The following is a 19,149-nucleotide window of genomic DNA, read 5'->3' as shown; positions in this document are numbered from 1 at the left end:
GGCTAAGTAGCCAAAGGTACTAAGAAGGCGTAAGCACGGTACACCAGACAGATGGAGGAGCGATAGAAAAACTGTTGTTAGCACCATTTGCTGCCAAGCAACACTTCCCCCTGTCTGTATTATTATATAACACCTGGTCAATCCGTGCCACTAACACGTGTCCCTACGCGTTTCCTCACCGCTGATATTCACGGTGATTCATCAGGGGTCACACTGATGCGATAACAACACATCTATATTTGATTATGTGATATGGCCGGGAGACACCTATTGCGTGTCTCAGATCATTCACCCGGCTCGTGTACGACACTAGTCAGCTGGTCGAACACGAGCCGAGTGAGATGCCGGACATATGTAGTACTAACCCCTCCCTCCCTTGAGTGACGCGGCGGCCGGGCAGCCAATCCCCGCGAGGCTGGGCGGCCAGAGCAGGGCCGGCCCCCGGGCGCTCGCTGTCACTGCAGGGGGGAGGAACAAGAGCGTCCCTAGTAACCAGGGATTACCAGGCGGCCGTAACCCACTGGCCTGGGATGTTGCAGCTAGGAAGAGTAACCAGAGAAGAACACAGCGATCCTGAGCCCATACTGTGGCACATTCGATCACTGTGTGTGTCATCCTGCAATGGGAGACTCCGCAATCCCGGAGTGCAGTTGACAATGTGCACTCGATCGCCGTATTTGTGGACAGAGGGAAAGGGGGAATGTATAGCAATACATTACACACTAAGGGACCGCTCCAACCTCCCTAAAAATGCAAGCCATACTATAGGGATTCAAGCGTTGGACTGGCATTGGGGCAATTAAACATGGGCAGGGTGTGACATAAGATTCACTCCGGCCCCAGGTGACATATGACCAATTCAGAGGAAACAGTTAAACGATATCTGTTCATTGAGACCCGCCGGTTTCATGGTATGCATGCGGAAAATCCATTGGGCCTCTTTTTGCAGAATCCTTTTGTCCCAATTGCCCCCCCTGGCAGATGGCCTAATCTGTTCAATCCCCTGGAATTTGATGACGTGGGAATCACCGCCATGTTTTTCCCAAACATGTCGGGCCACTGAAGTGTCCACATTGCGGCGAATGTCGCCTATATGATCCCTTATTCGTCTCCTGAATTCTCTAATTGTCTTGCCAATATACTGCAGTCCGCATACACATGAGATCAGGTACACGATGCCCCTAGTTTTGCAGTTAATGAAGGATCTATTTTCATATGTCCGACCAGTCGTGTGGCTATTGAAATTCTTGCTACAATAAATCGATTCGCAAGCTCTGCAGGACCCACATCTAAATGTACCCTTAATGTTATGTGTAAGCCATGTGGTAGGGCGAATGGACAACATATGACTATGGACTATACGATCCCTGATATTCCTACCCCTCCTATAGGTAACTGATGGTCTGTTGCCTACAAGGTCCCCTACATCTGGATCTGTCCTGAGGATCCCCCAGTAGGTCTGTAGGATCCTGATAACTTCCTGATTTGATGAATCGTACGTGCCTATAATGCGCATTTGGTCATCGGTCGTACGTATTTTGGGGTTTAGGAGTTCGCTCCTATTGCAATGAAAGGCATTGCGATAGGCCGATCCCAGGACATCATGGGGATAGCCCCTCCGGCGAAATCTATTCTGTAGGTCAGAGGCAGCTAGTTTGAAGTCAGTCAAAGTGGAACAGTTCCTACGTACCCTTAGGTACTGACCTTTGGGTATGCCCTTTCTCAAAGGTGCGGGATGCCAGCTCTCCCATCGAAGGAGACTATTCGTTGCTGTCTCCTTCCTGAAGATGTTGGTTTGTATATACCCCTGTTCGGTTTTATATATATTGATATCCAAGAAGGTCATTTTACTCTCATGGATGACAGATGTAAAAAAGAGCCCCATTTCGTTAACATTAAGGATGTCCACAAATTCGCTGAACTCCTCTTTAGTTCCAGACCACAAAATCATGATGTCATCAATAAATCTTAGCCAGAGGATGATCATAGATGTCCATCGATCCATCTCCTCCCCAAATACAATCATTTTCTCCCACCAGCCCAGATATAAGTTGGCATAGGATGGTGCACAGGGGGTCCCCATCGCTACCCCCCTTAGTTGGTGGAAGAATTTGCCATCAAACAGGAAGAAGTTTTGCTCAAGAACAAAACGAAGGAGGCTGACCACGAACTCGTTATGGGCCTGAAAATGTGTTCCCCTTTCCTTCAAAAAGTCTTCTACAGCTCTGCATCCCGTGGCATGGGGAATCGAGCTGTATAAGGCCTCCACATCCAGTGAAGCCAGATGTACACCAGGATCACATTTGATGCCCTCCAAGCGTCTAAGTACATCCATGGTGTCACGGACGTACGATGGGAGGGCCACTACAAATGGACTCAAGATCCGATCAATATAGAGACTAGCATTCTGAGTCAGGTTATCAACCCCAGAGACAATGGGGCGACCCTTGAGAGGAGATGTGCCCTTATGTACCTTGGGCAGGCTGTAAAAGGTGGCATATTGTGGATGATCAGTCAGGATAAAGCGTTGTTCATTAATGCTCACCAGATTAAGCGATCGGCCTTGATTTACCAATCTCTTTAATTGGTTTGCAAAAGTTGGCATAGGATCACTTAATAGAATTCTATAGCATGTTGTGTCACTCAGAATGCGGTGGCACATATCGCTATACTGATTGCGATCCATCACCACAATATTACCACCTTTGTCTGATGGTTTAATGACAATACTGTCATCCTGCTCAAGGGCCTGTAAGCCTGCCATCTCATCTCTGGAGGTGTTAAATTTGATAGTCTTAGAAGAATCCAGTTTCCTGAGCTGGTCCACCACTACCTCCAGAAATACATCCATTGAGGTATTATCATTGATAGGGGCATTTCTGGTGGAGGGCTGCCTCAACTCTGTGAAGGGACCATCACCCACATTTCTCTGACCTTCTTCCAATAATTGATTAAGTATTCTGAAATGTGGCATATCCTCCTCAGAAATCCCCAGTTCAAGGCATTCACGCCTATCGTGGGTTTTGAAAAATTTCTTCCATTTCAATTTGCGCACGAATAGATTCAGATCCTTGACCCACGTAAAAAGGTCGAATCTATTCGTGGGCACAAATGATAAACCTTTCTTCAGAATGCTAGTCTCCTCGGTCGTTAGGGTACGTGATGAAAGGTTGATGATCTGCAAATCATCCTCATGATTTCTCGACACTACATCTCTCTCCTGTCTCTTAGTAGATATTCCGAAATGGGGTGGTTTCGTGATAAAAAACCATCCCTATTGGGGCCCTTTCCTCTACCTCTGCCCCTTTGGAAATTACGTGATGGGTTCTTCCCAGTGTGTTGACTTCCCCTAGCTCTCCTACTGGGATTTCGTGCAGTATCGGAATCAGACAGATCTTGCTCTGAGGAGGACTGTTCGGTCTCAATCTCCAGCCCCCCCATATTTTTGACACTGTAGTCGAAGATTTTCCCGTCTTTAAAATCAGCGGTATCTCGGACATATTGGAAATGCTTTCTCTCCTTAATATGTCCGGTAAATTTTTCAATACCCTGTTGGAGTACTACCTCTTTTCTCTCATAATCTGAATTATTTGAGAATCTCCTGACTGATTCAATGCCATCTTTTAATTCCGCTGTACTGCGTGCCAACAATATTCTTTCCTCCTCTAGTAGGATCCCCATGAACCTGAGGGACGAGTCAATGGACTCCTTCTCCCATTTGCGGAGGAGATCAGGAGACCTGACTCGTGCAGCAGGAATGAGGGCAATACGTAGGCCCCTCGGTACAATCTTATTTCTGAGATAGGTCTCAAGTGTCTGAATCTCCCACCACGACCTAATGTGGTCCTTATAGATCCTGGTGAGATGACTAAAGGAGGCGCTGATACTTAATTGTTGAGTCTGTGACACCAGTTCATTTTCAGAAAACACCTCCTGTGCGTCACTCATCCATTTAGCAACATTTATCTCACCAGTGAGAAAGCCTGCCATCCCCACTGTGAATTATTCGATTGTAAAGTTTGACACTAAGCAACAATTCAATTATTTCTACAATAAAAATCGAATTTTAATCGTTCATATAGGCAGTGATACTATTAATCAATCAATTGAACGGATATTGTCATATATCAATGCAACAATTGTTGCTTAGTGTCAAACTTTACAATCGAATAATTCACAGTGGGGATGGCAGGCTTTCTCACTGGTGAGATAAATGTTGCTAAATGGATGAGTGACGCACAGGAGGTGTTTTCTGAAAATGAACTGGTGTCACAGACTCAACAATTAAAGGGGTTGTCCAGGAAAAAAAAAAATTCTAAAAAATGTCCCCCAGCCTTGATTTGCCTTCCCTAATACCCCCTATTAAACTTCTAACCAGTTTCTGTGTGATTTCCATCGTCACTGCTGCTTTTTCTGTTTGTTTACATCCCTTGCTGTTTGTTTACATCCCTTACTGGCTGTTTCCTGTCTTGTAACCCACTATACCCATGATCCCCGGCTGCATCTGAGGAGACAGTTGCATCCTCCCCCTTCCTCCAAAGCACCTCAGCTATTTGCATACTGCCACGCCCCTCTATGGTCACATGGTCCTTCCCTGCTCTAATTACAGATTACAGGCAGACGCTCCTCCCTCCCTGCACACTGTCTGAGGCCGGATTACACCAGCGTGTGCCTTTTGCTTGCGCAAAAAAACACATCGTTTTGTGCGCGCAAAAGGTACATAACAGCTCCGTGTGTCAGCCGCGTATGATGTGTGGCTGTGTGATTTTCGCGCAGCCGCCATCATTATGACACTGTTTATATGTTTGTAAACAGAAAAGCACGTGGTGCTTTTCTGTTTTCATTCATACTTTTTACTGCTGTTGCGCGAATCACGCGCGTACCACGGAAGTGCTTCCGTGTGCTGCGATTGATTTTCACGCACCCATTGACTTCAATGGGTGCGTGATGCGCGAAAACACAAATATCGGATATGTCGTGAGTTTTACGCAGCGGACACACGCTGCATGAAACTCACTGACAGTCTGCACGGCCCCATAGACTAATATAGGTCCGTGCGAGGCGCGTGAAAATCACACGCGTTGCACGGACGTATTACACGTTTGTCTGAATAAGCCCTAACACAGTAATAATCATCATTATCCTTTGTGTCTCCATCTATCCCTGATCTAAGTACAGGCACCCGTCTCCCTCACCCGCCCCTTCCACAGCCTGATAAATGTCAGGGTATGTTCACGTTCCGGGCCATGCTTTCACTTTTAACCCGTTTTGTACCCATTTTTTTCCTTGTCCGTTTTAAAAACGGATGAATTTCATTTGTCAATTTCCTGCCACACACTGCCCCCTGTAGATAATGCCACACACTACCTTCTATAGATACTGCCACAGCCCCCTGTAGGTAATGCCACACATCCCCGCTGTAGGTAATGCCACACATCCCCGCTGTAGGTAATGCCACACATCCCCGCTGTAGGTAATGCCACACATCCCCGCTGTAGGTAATGCCACACATCCCCGCTGTAGGTAATGCCACACAGCCCCGCTGTAGGTAATGCCACACAGCCCTCCTGTAGGTAATGCCACACAGCCCCCCTGTAGGTAATGCCACACAGCCCCCCTGTAGGTAATGCCACACAGCCCCTCTGTAGGCAATGCCACACATCCCCCTTGTAGGCAGTGCCACACAGCCCCCTGTAAGTAATGCCACACAGCCCCCTGTAAGTAATGCCACACAGCCCCCTGTAAGTAATGCCACATAGCCCCCCCTGTAGGTAATGCCACATAGCCCCCCCTGTAGGTAATGCCACATAGCCCCCCCTGTAGGTAATGCCACATAGCCCCCCCTGTAGGTAATGCCACATAGCCCCCCCTGTAGGTAATGCCACATAGCCCCCCCCTGTAGGTAATGCCACATAGCCCCCCCTGTAGGCAATGCCACCCCCCTACTTTCCTGTAGGGGACGGCTCTGGAGAAATCTCTCACTTCACTGTCCATATATGAACAGTGAAGTGAGGTACTTCTCCTGGAGCGGAATCCCCGGCCACATCGGCGGGGATTCCGCTTCAGAAGTCACTGACGTCACTGTCCATATATGGACACAGTGAAGTCAGTGACTTCTCCTGGAGCGGAATCCCCGGCCACATCGGCGGGGATTCCGCTTCAGAAGTCACTGACATCACTGTCCATATATGGACACAGTGAAGTCAGTGACTTCTCCTGGAGCGGAATCCCCGGCCACATCGGCAGGGATTCCGCTTCATTAGTCCCTGACGTCACTGTCCATATATGGACACAGTGAAGTCTGTGACTTCTCTTGGAGCGGAATCCCCGGCCACATCGTCGGGGATTCCGCTTCATTAGTCTCTGACGTCACTGTCCATATATGGACACAGTGAAGTCTGTGACTTCTCTTGGAGCGGAATCCCCGGCCAATTCGCCGGTGATTCCGCTTCAGAAGTCACTGTGTCCATATATGGACACAGTGAAGTCTGTGACTTCTCCTGGAGCGGAATCCCCAAACCCGGGCTTGGGGATTACGCTCCTACAGTGACCAAATAAACACCCTCCTCCTCCTCCTCCTCCTCCTCACATGCGCTTCGGACTGTGAGGAGGAGAAGGAGAGAGCGAGCTACAGTAGACACGGCCATCACAGTGCACACCGATACCGCATACTAAAACTTGCGCATGCGCAATGAAACTGCTGCTGAAGACGCAGCCATACCATTTAACAGAGCATGCGTGGTAGACACAACCACGCATGCTCTAAGCAGATGGGGAAAACACGTGGTACAGTTATGACGTACCCGTACACTGAAAACCGGAAACCGCAAACCGGAAGTTAGGCGCGAATGGACGGGTATGCACAGGAAGTGCAAATTTTACATGGACAAGCGGTCACGTGACGGAAGAGGGGATACGACGATACAGCCAGCTAATCAAACGTAAGTACATTACAAAGTTAAATGTTTTTTATTGTTTAGTTTAATTAAAAGTAATTTTTTACTTCTGGAAAACCCCTTTAAGTATCAGCGCCTCCTTTAGTCATCTCACCAGGATCTATAAGGACCACATTAGGTCGTGGTGGGAGATTCAGACACTTGAGACCTATCTCAGAAATAAGATTGTACCGAGGGGCCTACGTATTGCCCTCATTCCTGCTGCACGAGTCAGGTCTCCTGATCTCCTCCGCAAATGGGAGAAGGAGTCCATTGACTCGTCCCTCAGGTTCATGGGGATCCTACTAGAGGAGGAAAGAATATTGTTGGCACGCAGTACAGCGGAATTAAAAGATGGCATTGAATCAGTCAGGAGATTCTCAAATAATTCAGATTATGAGAGAAAAGAGGTAGTACTCCAACAGGGTATTGAAAAATTTACCGGACATATTAAGGAGAGAAAGCATTTCCAATATGTCCGAGATACCGCTGATTTTAAAGACGGGAAAATCTTCGACTACAGTGTCAAAAATATGGGGGGGCTGGAGATTGAGACCGAACAGTCCTCCTCAGAGCAAGATCTGTCTGATTCCGATACTGCACGAAATCCCAGTAGGAGAGCTAGGGGAAGTCAACACACTGGGAAGAACCCATCACGTAATTTCCAAAGGGGCAGAGGTAGAGGAAAGGGCCCCAATAGGGATGGTTTTTTATCACGAAACCACCCCATTTCGGAATATCTACTAAGAGACAGGAGAGAGATGTAGTGTCGAGAAATCATGAGGATGATTTGCAGATCATCAACCTTTCATCACGTACCCTAACGACCGAGGAGACTAGCATTCTGAAGAAAGGTTTATCATTTGTGCCCACGAATAGATTCGACCTTTTTACGTGGGTCAAGGATCTGAATCTATTCGTGCGCAAATTGAAATGGAAGAAATTTTTCAAAACCCACGATAGGCGTGAATGCCTTGAACTGGGGATTTCTGAGGAGGATATGCCACATTTCAGAATACTTAATCAATTATTGGAAGAAGGTCAGAGAAATGTGGGTGATGGTCCCTTCACAGAGTTGAGGCAGCCCTCCACCAGAAATGCCCCTATCAATGATAATACCTCAATGGATGTATTTCTGGAGGTAGTGGTGGACCAGCTCAGGAAACTGGATTCTTCTAAGACTATCAAATTTAACACCTCCAGAGATGAGATGGCAGGCTTACAGGCCCTTGAGCAGGATGACAGTATTGTCATTAAACCATCAGACAAAGGTGGTAATATTGTGGTGATGGATCGCAATCAGTATAGCGATATGTGCCACCGCATTCTGAGTGACACAACATGCTATAGAATTCTATTAAGTGATCCTATGCCAACTTTTGCAAACCAATTAAAGAGATTGGTAAATCAAGGCCGATCGCTTAATCTGGTGAGCATTAATGAACAACGCTTTATCCTGACTGATCATCCACAATATGCCACCTTTTACAGCCTGCCCAAGGTACATAAGGGCACATCTCCTCTCAAGGGTCGCCCCATTGTCTCTGGGGTTGATAACCTGACTCAGAATGCTAGTCTCTATATTGATCGGATCTTGAGTCCATTTGTAGTGGCCCTCCCATCGTACGTCCGTGACACCATGGATGTACTTAGACGCTTGGAGGGCATCAAATGTGATCCTGGTGTACATCTGGCTTCACTGGATGTGGAGGCCTTATACAGCTCGATTCCCCATGCCACGGGATGCAGAGCTGTAGAAGACTTTTTGAAGGAAAGGGGAACACATTTTCAGGCCCATAACGAGTTCGTGGTCAGCCTCCTTCGTTTTGTTCTTGAGCAAAACTTCTTCCTGTTTGATGGCAAATTCTTCCACCAACTAAGGGGGGTAGCGATGGGGACCCCCTGTGCACCATCCTATGCCAACTTATATCTGGGCTGGTGGGAGAAAATGATTGTATTTGGGGAGGAGATGGATCGATGGACATCTATGATCATCCTCTGGCTAAGATTTATTGATGACATCATGATTTTGTGGTCTGGAACTAAAGAGGAGTTCAGCGAATTTGTGGACATCCTTAATGTTAACGAAATGGGGCTCTTTTTTACATCTGTCATCCATGAGAGTAAAATGACCTTCTTGGATATCAATATATATAAAACCGAACAGGGGTATATACAAACCAACATCTTCAGGAAGGAGACAGCAACGAATAGTCTCCTTCGATGGGAGAGCTGGCATCCCGCACCTTTGAGAAAGGGCATACCCAAAGGTCAGTACCTAAGGGTACGTAGGAACTGTTCCACTTTGACTGACTTCAAACTAGCTGCCTCTGACCTACAGAATAGATTTCGCCGGAGGGGCTATCCCCATGATGTCCTGGGATCGGCCTATCGCAATGCCTTTCATTGCAATAGGAGCGAACTCCTAAACCCCAAAATACGTACGACCGATGACCAAATGCGCATTATAGGCACGTACGATTCATCAAATCAGGAAGTTATCAGGATCCTACAGACCTACTGGGGGATCCTCAGGACAGATCCAGATGTAGGGGACCTTGTAGGCAACAGACCATCAGTTACCTATAGGAGGGGTAGGAATATCAGGGATCGTATAGTCCATAGTCATATGTTGTCCATTCGCCCTACCACATGGCTTACACATAACATTAAGGGTACATTTAGATGTGGGTCCTGCAGAGCTTGCGAATCGATTTATTGTAGCAAGAATTTCAATAGCCACACGACTGGTCGGACATATGAAAATAGATCCTTCATTAACTGCAAAACTAGGGGCATCGTGTACCTGATCTCATGTGTATGCGGACTGCAGTATATTGGCAAGACAATTAGAGAATTCAGGAGACGAATAAGGGATCATATAGGCGACATTCGCCGCAATGTGGACACTTCAGTGGCCCGACATGTTTGGGAAAAACATGGCGGTGATTCCCACGTCATCAAATTCCAGGGGATTGAACAGATTAGGCCATCTGCCAGGGGGGGCAATTGGGACAAAAGGATTCTGCAAAAAGAGGCCCAATGGATTTTCCGCATGCATACCATGAAACCGGCGGGTCTCAATGAACAGATATCGTTTAACTGTTTCCTCTGAATTGGTCATATGTCACCTGGGGCCGGAGTGAATCTTATGTCACACCCTGCCCATGTTTAATTGCCCCAATGCCAGTCCAACGCTTGAATCCCTATAGTATGGCTTGCATTTTTAGGGAGGTTGGAGCGGTCCCTTAGTGTGTAATGTATTGCTATACATTCCCCCTTTCCCTCTGTCCACAAATACGGCGATCGAGTGCACATTGTCAACTGCACTCCGGGATTGCGGAGTCTCCCATTGCAGGATGACACACACAGTGATCGAATGTGCCACAGTATGGGCTCAGGATCGCTGTGTTCTTCTCTGGTTACTCTTCCTAGCTGCAACATCCCAGGCCAGTGGGTTACGGCCGCCTGGTAATCCCTGGTTACTAGGGACGCTCTTGTTCCTCCCCCCTGCAGTGACAGCGAGCGCCCGGGGGCCGGCCCTGCTCTGGCCGCCCAGCCTCGCGGGGATTGGCTGCCCGGCCGCCGCGTCACTCAAGGGAGGGAGGGGTTAGTACTACATATGTCCGGCATCTCACTCGGCTCGTGTTCGACCAGCTGACTAGTGTCGTACACGAGCCGGGTGAATGATCTGAGACACGCAATAGGTGTCTCCCGGCCATATCACATAATCAAATATAGATGTGTTGTTATCGCATCAGTGTGACCCCTGATGAATCACCGTGAATATCAGCGGTGAGGAAACGCGTAGGGACACGTGTTAGTGGCACGGATTGACCAGGTGTTATATAATAATACAGACAGGGGGAAGTGTTGCTTGGCAGCAAATGGTGCTAACAACAGTTTTTCTATCGCTCCTCCATCTGTCTGGTGTACCGTGCTTACGCCTTCTTAGTACCTTTGGCTACTTAGCCCAATTTTAGTAAGATTTTCTACAATAAAAATCGAATTTTTATCGTTCATATAGGCAGTGATACTATTAATCAATCAATTGAACGGATATTGTCATATATCAATGCAACAATTGTTGCTTAGTGTCAAACTTTACAATCGAATAATTCACAGTGGGGATGGCAGGCTTTCTCACTGGTGAGATAAATGTTGCTAAATGGATGAGTGACGCACAGGAGGTGTTTTCTGAAAATGAACTGGTGTCACAGACTCAACAATTAAGTATCAGCGCCTCCTTTAGTCATCTCACCAGGATCTATAAGGACCACATTAGGTCGTGGTGGGAGATTCAGACACTTGAGACCTATCTCAGAAATAAGATTGTACCGAGGGGCCTACGTATTGCCCTCATTCCTGCTGCACGAGTCAGGTCTCCTGATCTCCTCCGCAAATGGGAGAAGGAGTCCATTGACTCGTCCCTCAGGTTCATGGGGATCCTACTAGAGGAGGAAAGAATATTGTTGGCACGCAGTACAGCGGAATTAAAAGATGGCATTGAATCAGTCAGGAGATTCTCAAATAATTCAGATTATGAGAGAAAAGAGGTAGTACTCCAACAGGGTATTGAAAAATTTACCGGACATATTAAGGAGAGAAAGCATTTCCAATATGTCCGAGATACCGCTGATTTTAAAGACGGGAAAATCTTCGACTACAGTGTCAAAAATATGGGGGGGCTGGAGATTGAGACCGAACAGTCCTCCTCAGAGCAAGATCTGTCTGATTCCGATACTGCACGAAATCCCAGTAGGAGAGCTAGGGGAAGTCAACACACTGGGAAGAACCCATCACGTAATTTCCAAAGGGGCAGAGGTAGAGGAAAGGGCCCCAATAGGGATGGTTTTTTATCACGAAACCACCCCATTTCGGAATATCTACTAAGAGACAGGAGAGAGATGTAGTGTCGAGAAATCATGAGGATGATTTGCAGATCATCAACCTTTCATCACGTACCCTAACGACCGAGGAGACTAGCATTCTGAAGAAAGGTTTATCATTTGTGCCCACGAATAGATTCGACCTTTTTACGTGGGTCAAGGATCTGAATCTATTCGTGCGCAAATTGAAATGGAAGAAATTTTTCAAAACCCACGATAGGCGTGAATGCCTTGAACTGGGGATTTCTGAGGAGGATATGCCACATTTCAGAATACTTAATCAATTATTGGAAGAAGGTCAGAGAAATGTGGGTGATGGTCCCTTCACAGAGTTGAGGCAGCCCTCCACCAGAAATGCCCCTATCAATGATAATACCTCAATGGATGTATTTCTGGAGGTAGTGGTGGACCAGCTCAGGAAACTGGATTCTTCTAAGACTATCAAATTTAACACCTCCAGAGATGAGATGGCAGGCTTACAGGCCCTTGAGCAGGATGACAGTATTGTCATTAAACCATCAGACAAAGGTGGTAATATTGTGGTGATGGATCGCAATCAGTATAGCGATATGTGCCACCGCATTCTGAGTGACACAACATGCTATAGAATTCTATTAAGTGATCCTATGCCAACTTTTGCAAACCAATTAAAGAGATTGGTAAATCAAGGCCGATCGCTTAATCTGGTGAGCATTAATGAACAACGCTTTATCCTGACTGATCATCCACAATATGCCACCTTTTACAGCCTGCCCAAGGTACATAAGGGCACATCTCCTCTCAAGGGTCGCCCCATTGTCTCTGGGGTTGATAACCTGACTCAGAATGCTAGTCTCTATATTGATCGGATCTTGAGTCCATTTGTAGTGGCCCTCCCATCGTACGTCCGTGACACCATGGATGTACTTAGACGCTTGGAGGGCATCAAATGTGATCCTGGTGTACATCTGGCTTCACTGGATGTGGAGGCCTTATACAGCTCGATTCCCCATGCCACGGGATGCAGAGCTGTAGAAGACTTTTTGAAGGAAAGGGGAACACATTTTCAGGCCCATAACGAGTTCGTGGTCAGCCTCCTTCGTTTTGTTCTTGAGCAAAACTTCTTCCTGTTTGATGGCAAATTCTTCCACCAACTAAGGGGGGTAGCGATGGGGACCCCCTGTGCACCATCCTATGCCAACTTATATCTGGGCTGGTGGGAGAAAATGATTGTATTTGGGGAGGAGATGGATCGATGGACATCTATGATCATCCTCTGGCTAAGATTTATTGATGACATCATGATTTTGTGGTCTGGAACTAAAGAGGAGTTCAGCGAATTTGTGGACATCCTTAATGTTAACGAAATGGGGCTCTTTTTTACATCTGTCATCCATGAGAGTAAAATGACCTTCTTGGATATCAATATATATAAAACCGAACAGGGGTATATACAAACCAACATCTTCAGGAAGGAGACAGCAACGAATAGTCTCCTTCGATGGGAGAGCTGGCATCCCGCACCTTTGAGAAAGGGCATACCCAAAGGTCAGTACCTAAGGGTACGTAGGAACTGTTCCACTTTGACTGACTTCAAACTAGCTGCCTCTGACCTACAGAATAGATTTCGCCGGAGGGGCTATCCCCATGATGTCCTGGGATCGGCCTATCGCAATGCCTTTCATTGCAATAGGAGCGAACTCCTAAACCCCAAAATACGTACGACCGATGACCAAATGCGCATTATAGGCACGTACGATTCATCAAATCAGGAAGTTATCAGGATCCTACAGACCTACTGGGGGATCCTCAGGACAGATCCAGATGTAGGGGACCTTGTAGGCAACAGACCATCAGTTACCTATAGGAGGGGTAGGAATATCAGGGATCGTATAGTCCATAGTCATATGTTGTCCATTCGCCCTACCACATGGCTTACACATAACATTAAGGGTACATTTAGATGTGGGTCCTGCAGAGCTTGCGAATCGATTTATTGTAGCAAGAATTTCAATAGCCACACGACTGGTCGGACATATGAAAATAGATCCTTCATTAACTGCAAAACTAGGGGCATCGTGTACCTGATCTCATGTGTATGCGGACTGCAGTATATTGGCAAGACAATTAGAGAATTCAGGAGACGAATAAGGGATCATATAGGCGACATTCGCCGCAATGTGGACACTTCAGTGGCCCGACATGTTTGGGAAAAACATGGCGGTGATTCCCACGTCATCAAATTCCAGGGGATTGAACAGATTAGGCCATCTGCCAGGGGGGGCAATTGGGACAAAAGGATTCTGCAAAAAGAGGCCCAATGGATTTTCCGCATGCATACCATGAAACCGGCGGGTCTCAATGAACAGATATCGTTTAACTGTTTCCTCTGAATTGGTCATATGTCACCTGGGGCCGGAGTGAATCTTATGTCACACCCTGCCCATGTTTAATTGCCCCAATGCCAGTCCAACGCTTGAATCCCTATAGTATGGCTTGCATTTTTAGGGAGGTTGGAGCGGTCCCTTAGTGTGTAATGTATTGCTATACATTCCCCCTTTCCCTCTGTCCACAAATACGGCGATCGAGTGCACATTGTCAACTGCACTCCGGGATTGCGGAGTCTCCCATTGCAGGATGACACACACAGTGATCGAATGTGCCACAGTATGGGCTCAGGATCGCTGTGTTCTTCTCTGGTTACTCTTCCTAGCTGCAACATCCCAGGCCAGTGGGTTACGGCCGCCTGGTAATCCCTGGTTACTAGGGACGCTCTTGTTCCTCCCCCCTGCAGTGACAGCGAGCGCCCGGGGGCCGGCCCTGCTCTGGCCGCCCAGCCTCGCGGGGATTGGCTGCCCGGCCGCCGCGTCACTCAAGGGAGGGAGGGGTTAGTACTACATATGTCCGGCATCTCACTCGGCTCGTGTTCGACCAGCTGACTAGTGTCGTACACGAGCCGGGTGAATGATCTGAGACACGCAATAGGTGTCTCCCGGCCATATCACATAATCAAATATAGATGTGTTGTTATCGCATCAGTGTGACCCCTGATGAATCACCGTGAATATCAGCGGTGAGGAAACGCGTAGGGACACGTGTTAGTGGCACGGATTGACCAGGTGTTATATAATAATACAGACAGGGGGAAGTGTTGCTTGGCAGCAAATGGTGCTAACAACAGTTTTTCTGTCTGGTGTACCGTGCTTACGCCTTCTTAGTACCTTTGGCTACTTAGCCCAATATAAGAAATGACACCATTTATCAGTGCGACACCGGCCTGTGCAGAAAGGATTGCTTCACAGCGTAACACACATCTATGGATTATTTTTATTTTTTTATACCACCTGACTATGCCCCTTATATACTCCGCCCCGCTTACATGTACCCCCACATTATAAAACACCAGCAATACTCAAACAAATATAGTACCAAGCAAAATCCGCTCTCCAAAAGCCAAATGGTGCTCCCTCGGCCCTGAACCCTACAGCGTCCCCAAACAGCAGTTTCCTTCAACATATATGGCATCGTCATACCCGGGAGAACCCTTTTAACAATTTTTGGGGTGTGTGTCTCCAGCATCATAAGCTGGGCATGACATATTTGCCACTGAATGGCATATCTAGGGAAAAATAATTTTTTTGAATTTGCACCATCCGCAGTGCATTCATTTATGGAAAAGACCTGTGGGGTGAAAATGCTCACTACACCCCTTAATAAATGCATTGAGGGGTGCAGTTCCATAGTGGGGGTCACTTATCAGGGGTTTCTTTTTATTATTTCACATCTGAGCCTCTGCAGTTGTGAACCAATACTTTGTAAATCGCCAAATTAGGCCTCCACTCCGCATGGTACTCTTCACTTCTGAGCCCTGTCATATGTCCAGACAAAAGATTAGGGCCACATGTAGGGTGTTTCTAAAACCGGGAAACACCGCATAATAATTAGAGAGCTGTCTTGTTATGGTGGCACAAGCCGGGCACCACATATTGGCATATCTATGGAAAAAAATCCCATTTTCACTCTGCAACATTGAGCGCACACTAATTTCTACAAAACACCTGCAGGGTTAAAATGCTTACTACACCCCTTGGTAAATGCATTGAGGGGTGTAGTTTCCAAAATGGGGTCACTTCTGGGGGGTTTCCACTGTTTTGGGCCCACAGGTGTCCAGAAACCAATCCAGCAACATCTGCACTCCAAATGGCGGTCCTTCCCATCTGAGCCCTGCGGTTTGCCCAAACAGCAGTTTATGACCACATATGGGGTATTGCCGTACTCGGGAGAAATAGCTTTACAAATGTTGGGTTCTTTTTTTCCTTTATTTGTTGAGAAAATGAAAAAATTTGCGCTAAAGCTACGTCTTATTGAAGAAAAAGGACTGTTTTTATTTTCACTGCCTAATTCTAATAAATTCTATGAAACATCTGTGGGGTCAAAATGCTCACTACACCCCTAGATGCATTCCTCAAGAGGTGTAGTTTCCTAAATGGAGTCCCTTTTTGGGCGTTTTCATTGTTTTGTCCCCTCAGGGGCTTTGCAAATGTGACCTGGCCTCCGCAAATCATTCCTGCTAAATGTGATCTCAAAAAGTCAAATAGTGCTCTTTCCCTTCTAAGCCCTGCCGTATGTCCAAACAGCCGTTTATTACCACATGTGGGGTATTGTTTTACTCGGGAGAAATTGCTTTACAAATTTTGTGGTGCTTTTTCTCCTTTAGTCCTTCTGGAAATGAGAAAAAATTAGCTAAACCTACATTTTCTTTGAAAAAATGTAGATTATTATTTTCAGGGCCTACTTCCAATAATTTCTGCAAAAAAACTGTGGTGTCAAATCGCTCACTATACCCCTAGATAATTTCCTCAATGGGTGTTGTTTCCAAAATGGGGTCACTTGTGGGGGGTTTCCACTGTTTTATCCCCTCAGGGGCTTTGTAAATGTGACATGGCCTCCGCAAACCATTCCTGCTAAATTTGAGTTCCAAAAGCCAAATGGCGCTCTTTCCCTTCTCAGCCTCGCCGTGTGTCCAAACAGCCGTTTATTACCACATGTGGGGTACTGTTTTACTCGGGAGAAATTTCTGTACAAATTTTATGGTGATTTTTCTCCTTTAGTCCTTGTGGAAATGAAAAAAAATTAGCTAAACCTACATTTTATTTGAAAAAATGTAGATTTTCATTTTCACAGCCTACTTGCAAAAATTTCTGCAAAAAACCTGTGGGGTCAAAATGCTCACTATACCCCTAGATAATTTCCTCAAGGGGTATAGTTTCCAAAATGGGGTCACTTGTTTGGGGTTTTCACTGTTTTGTCACCTCAGGGGCTTTGTAAATGTGACATGGCCTCCGCAAACCATTCCTGCTAAATTTGAGTTCCAAAAGCCAAATGGCGCTCTTTCCCTTCTCAGCCTCGCCGTGTGTCCAAACAGCCGTTTATTACCACATGTGGGGTACTGTTTTACTCGGGAGAAATTTCTGTACAAATTTTATGGTGATTTTTCTCCTTTAGTCCTTGTGGAAATGAAAAAAAATTAGCTAAACCTACATTTTATTTGAAAAAATGTAGATTTTCATTTTCACAGCCTACTTGCAAAAATTTCTGCAAAAAACCTGTGGGGTCAAAATGCTCACTATACCCCTAGATAATTTCCTCAAGGGGTATAGTTTCCAAAATGGGGTCACTTGTTTGGGGTTTTCACTGTTTTGTCACCTCAGGGGCTTTGTAAATGTGACATGGCCTCCGCAAACCATTCCTGCTAAATTTGAGTTCCAAAAGCCAAATGGCGCTCTTTCCCTTCTCAGCCTCGCCGTGTGTCCAAACAGCCGTTTATTACCACATGTGGGGTACTGTTTTACTCGGGAGAAATTTCTGTACAAATTTTATGGTGATTTTTCTCCTTTAGTCCTTGTGGAAATGAAAAAAAATTAGCTAAACCTACATTTTATTTGAAAAAATGTAGATTTTCATTTTCACAGCCTACTTGCAAAAATTTCTGCAAAAAACCTGTGGGGTCAAAATGCTCACTATACCCTAGATAATTTCCTCAAGGGGTATAGTTTCCAAAATGGGGTCACTTGTTTGGGGTTTTCACTGTTTTGTCACCTCAGGGGCTTTGTAAATGTGACATGGCCTCCGCAAACCATTCCTGCTAAATGTGAACTCCAAAAGCCAAATGGCGCTCTTTCCCTTCTCAGCCACGCCGTGTCTCCAAACAGCCGTTTATTACCACATGTGGGGTATTGTTTTACTCGGGAGAAATTGCTTTACAAATTTTGCGGTGCTTTTTCTCCTTTAGTCCTTGTGGAAATGAGAAAAAAAATCGCTAAACCTACATTTTCTTTGAAGAAATGTTGATTTTAATTTTCACCGCCTACTTCCAATAATTTCTGTAAAAAACCTGTGCGGTCAAAATGCTCACTACACCCCTAGATAATTTCCTTGAGGTGTCTAGTTTCCCAGATGGGGTCACTTTTGGGGGATTTTGACTGTTTTGGCACCGCAAGAGCCCTTCAAACCTGACATGGTGCCTAAAATATATTCTAACAAAAATAAGGCCCCAAAATCCACTAGGTGCTCCTTTGCTTCTGAGGCCGGTGCTTCAGTCCAGTAGCACTCTATGGCCACATGTGGGATATTTCCTAAAACTGCAGAACCTGGGCAATAAATATTGAGTTGCATTTCTCTGGTAAAAGCTTCTGTGTTATAAAAAAAATTGTATTAAAAATGTATTTCTGCAGAAAAATATGAAATTTGTAAATTTCACCTCTACTTTGCTTTAATTCCTGTGAAATGTTTAAAGGGTTAAGACATTTTCTAAATGCTGTTTTGAATACTTTGAGGGGTGAAGTTTTTAAAATGGGGTGACTTTTTTGGGGTTTCTAATATATAAGGCCCTCAAAACCACTTCACAACTGAACTGGCCCCTGTAAAAATAGCCTTTTGAAATTTTCTTGAAAATGTGAGAAATTGCTGCTAAAGTTCTAAGCCTTGTGAGGTCATAGAAAAATAAAAGGATGTTCAAAAAACGATGCCAATCTAAAGTAGACATATGGGTGATGTTAATTAGCAACAATTTTGTGTGGTATAACTGCCTGTCTTACAAGCAGATACATTTAAATTGAGAAAAATGCTAATTTTTGAAATTTTTCGCTAATTTTTGGTGTTTTTCACAATTAAATACTGAACATATCGAGCAAATTTTGCCAGTAACATAAAGTCCAATGTGTCACGAGAAAACAATCTCAGAATCGCTTGGATAGGTGAAAGCATTCCGGAGTTATTACCACATAAAGTGACACATGTCAGATTTGAAAAATGAGGCTCTGTCAGGAAGGTCAAAAGTGGCTACA

General features: G+C 45.7%; 1 protein-coding gene across 1 annotated transcript in view; it reads right to left on the bottom strand.

The window, feature by feature from the left end:
* The window catches only part of SPEF2 (sperm flagellar 2), a 143,200-nt gene that overhangs the window by 94,648 nt on the left and 29,403 nt on the right, over window positions 1-19,149 (bottom strand). The window lies entirely within an intron of this gene.

The sequence above is a fragment of the Rhinoderma darwinii genome, chromosome 1, assembly GCF_050947455.1.
Source record: "Rhinoderma darwinii isolate aRhiDar2 chromosome 1, aRhiDar2.hap1, whole genome shotgun sequence".
NCBI lineage: Eukaryota > Metazoa > Chordata > Amphibia > Anura > Rhinodermatidae > Rhinoderma > Rhinoderma darwinii.
Note: the sequence above shows the minus strand (reverse complement) of the source record. Positions and strands in the feature narration are given on the sequence as shown.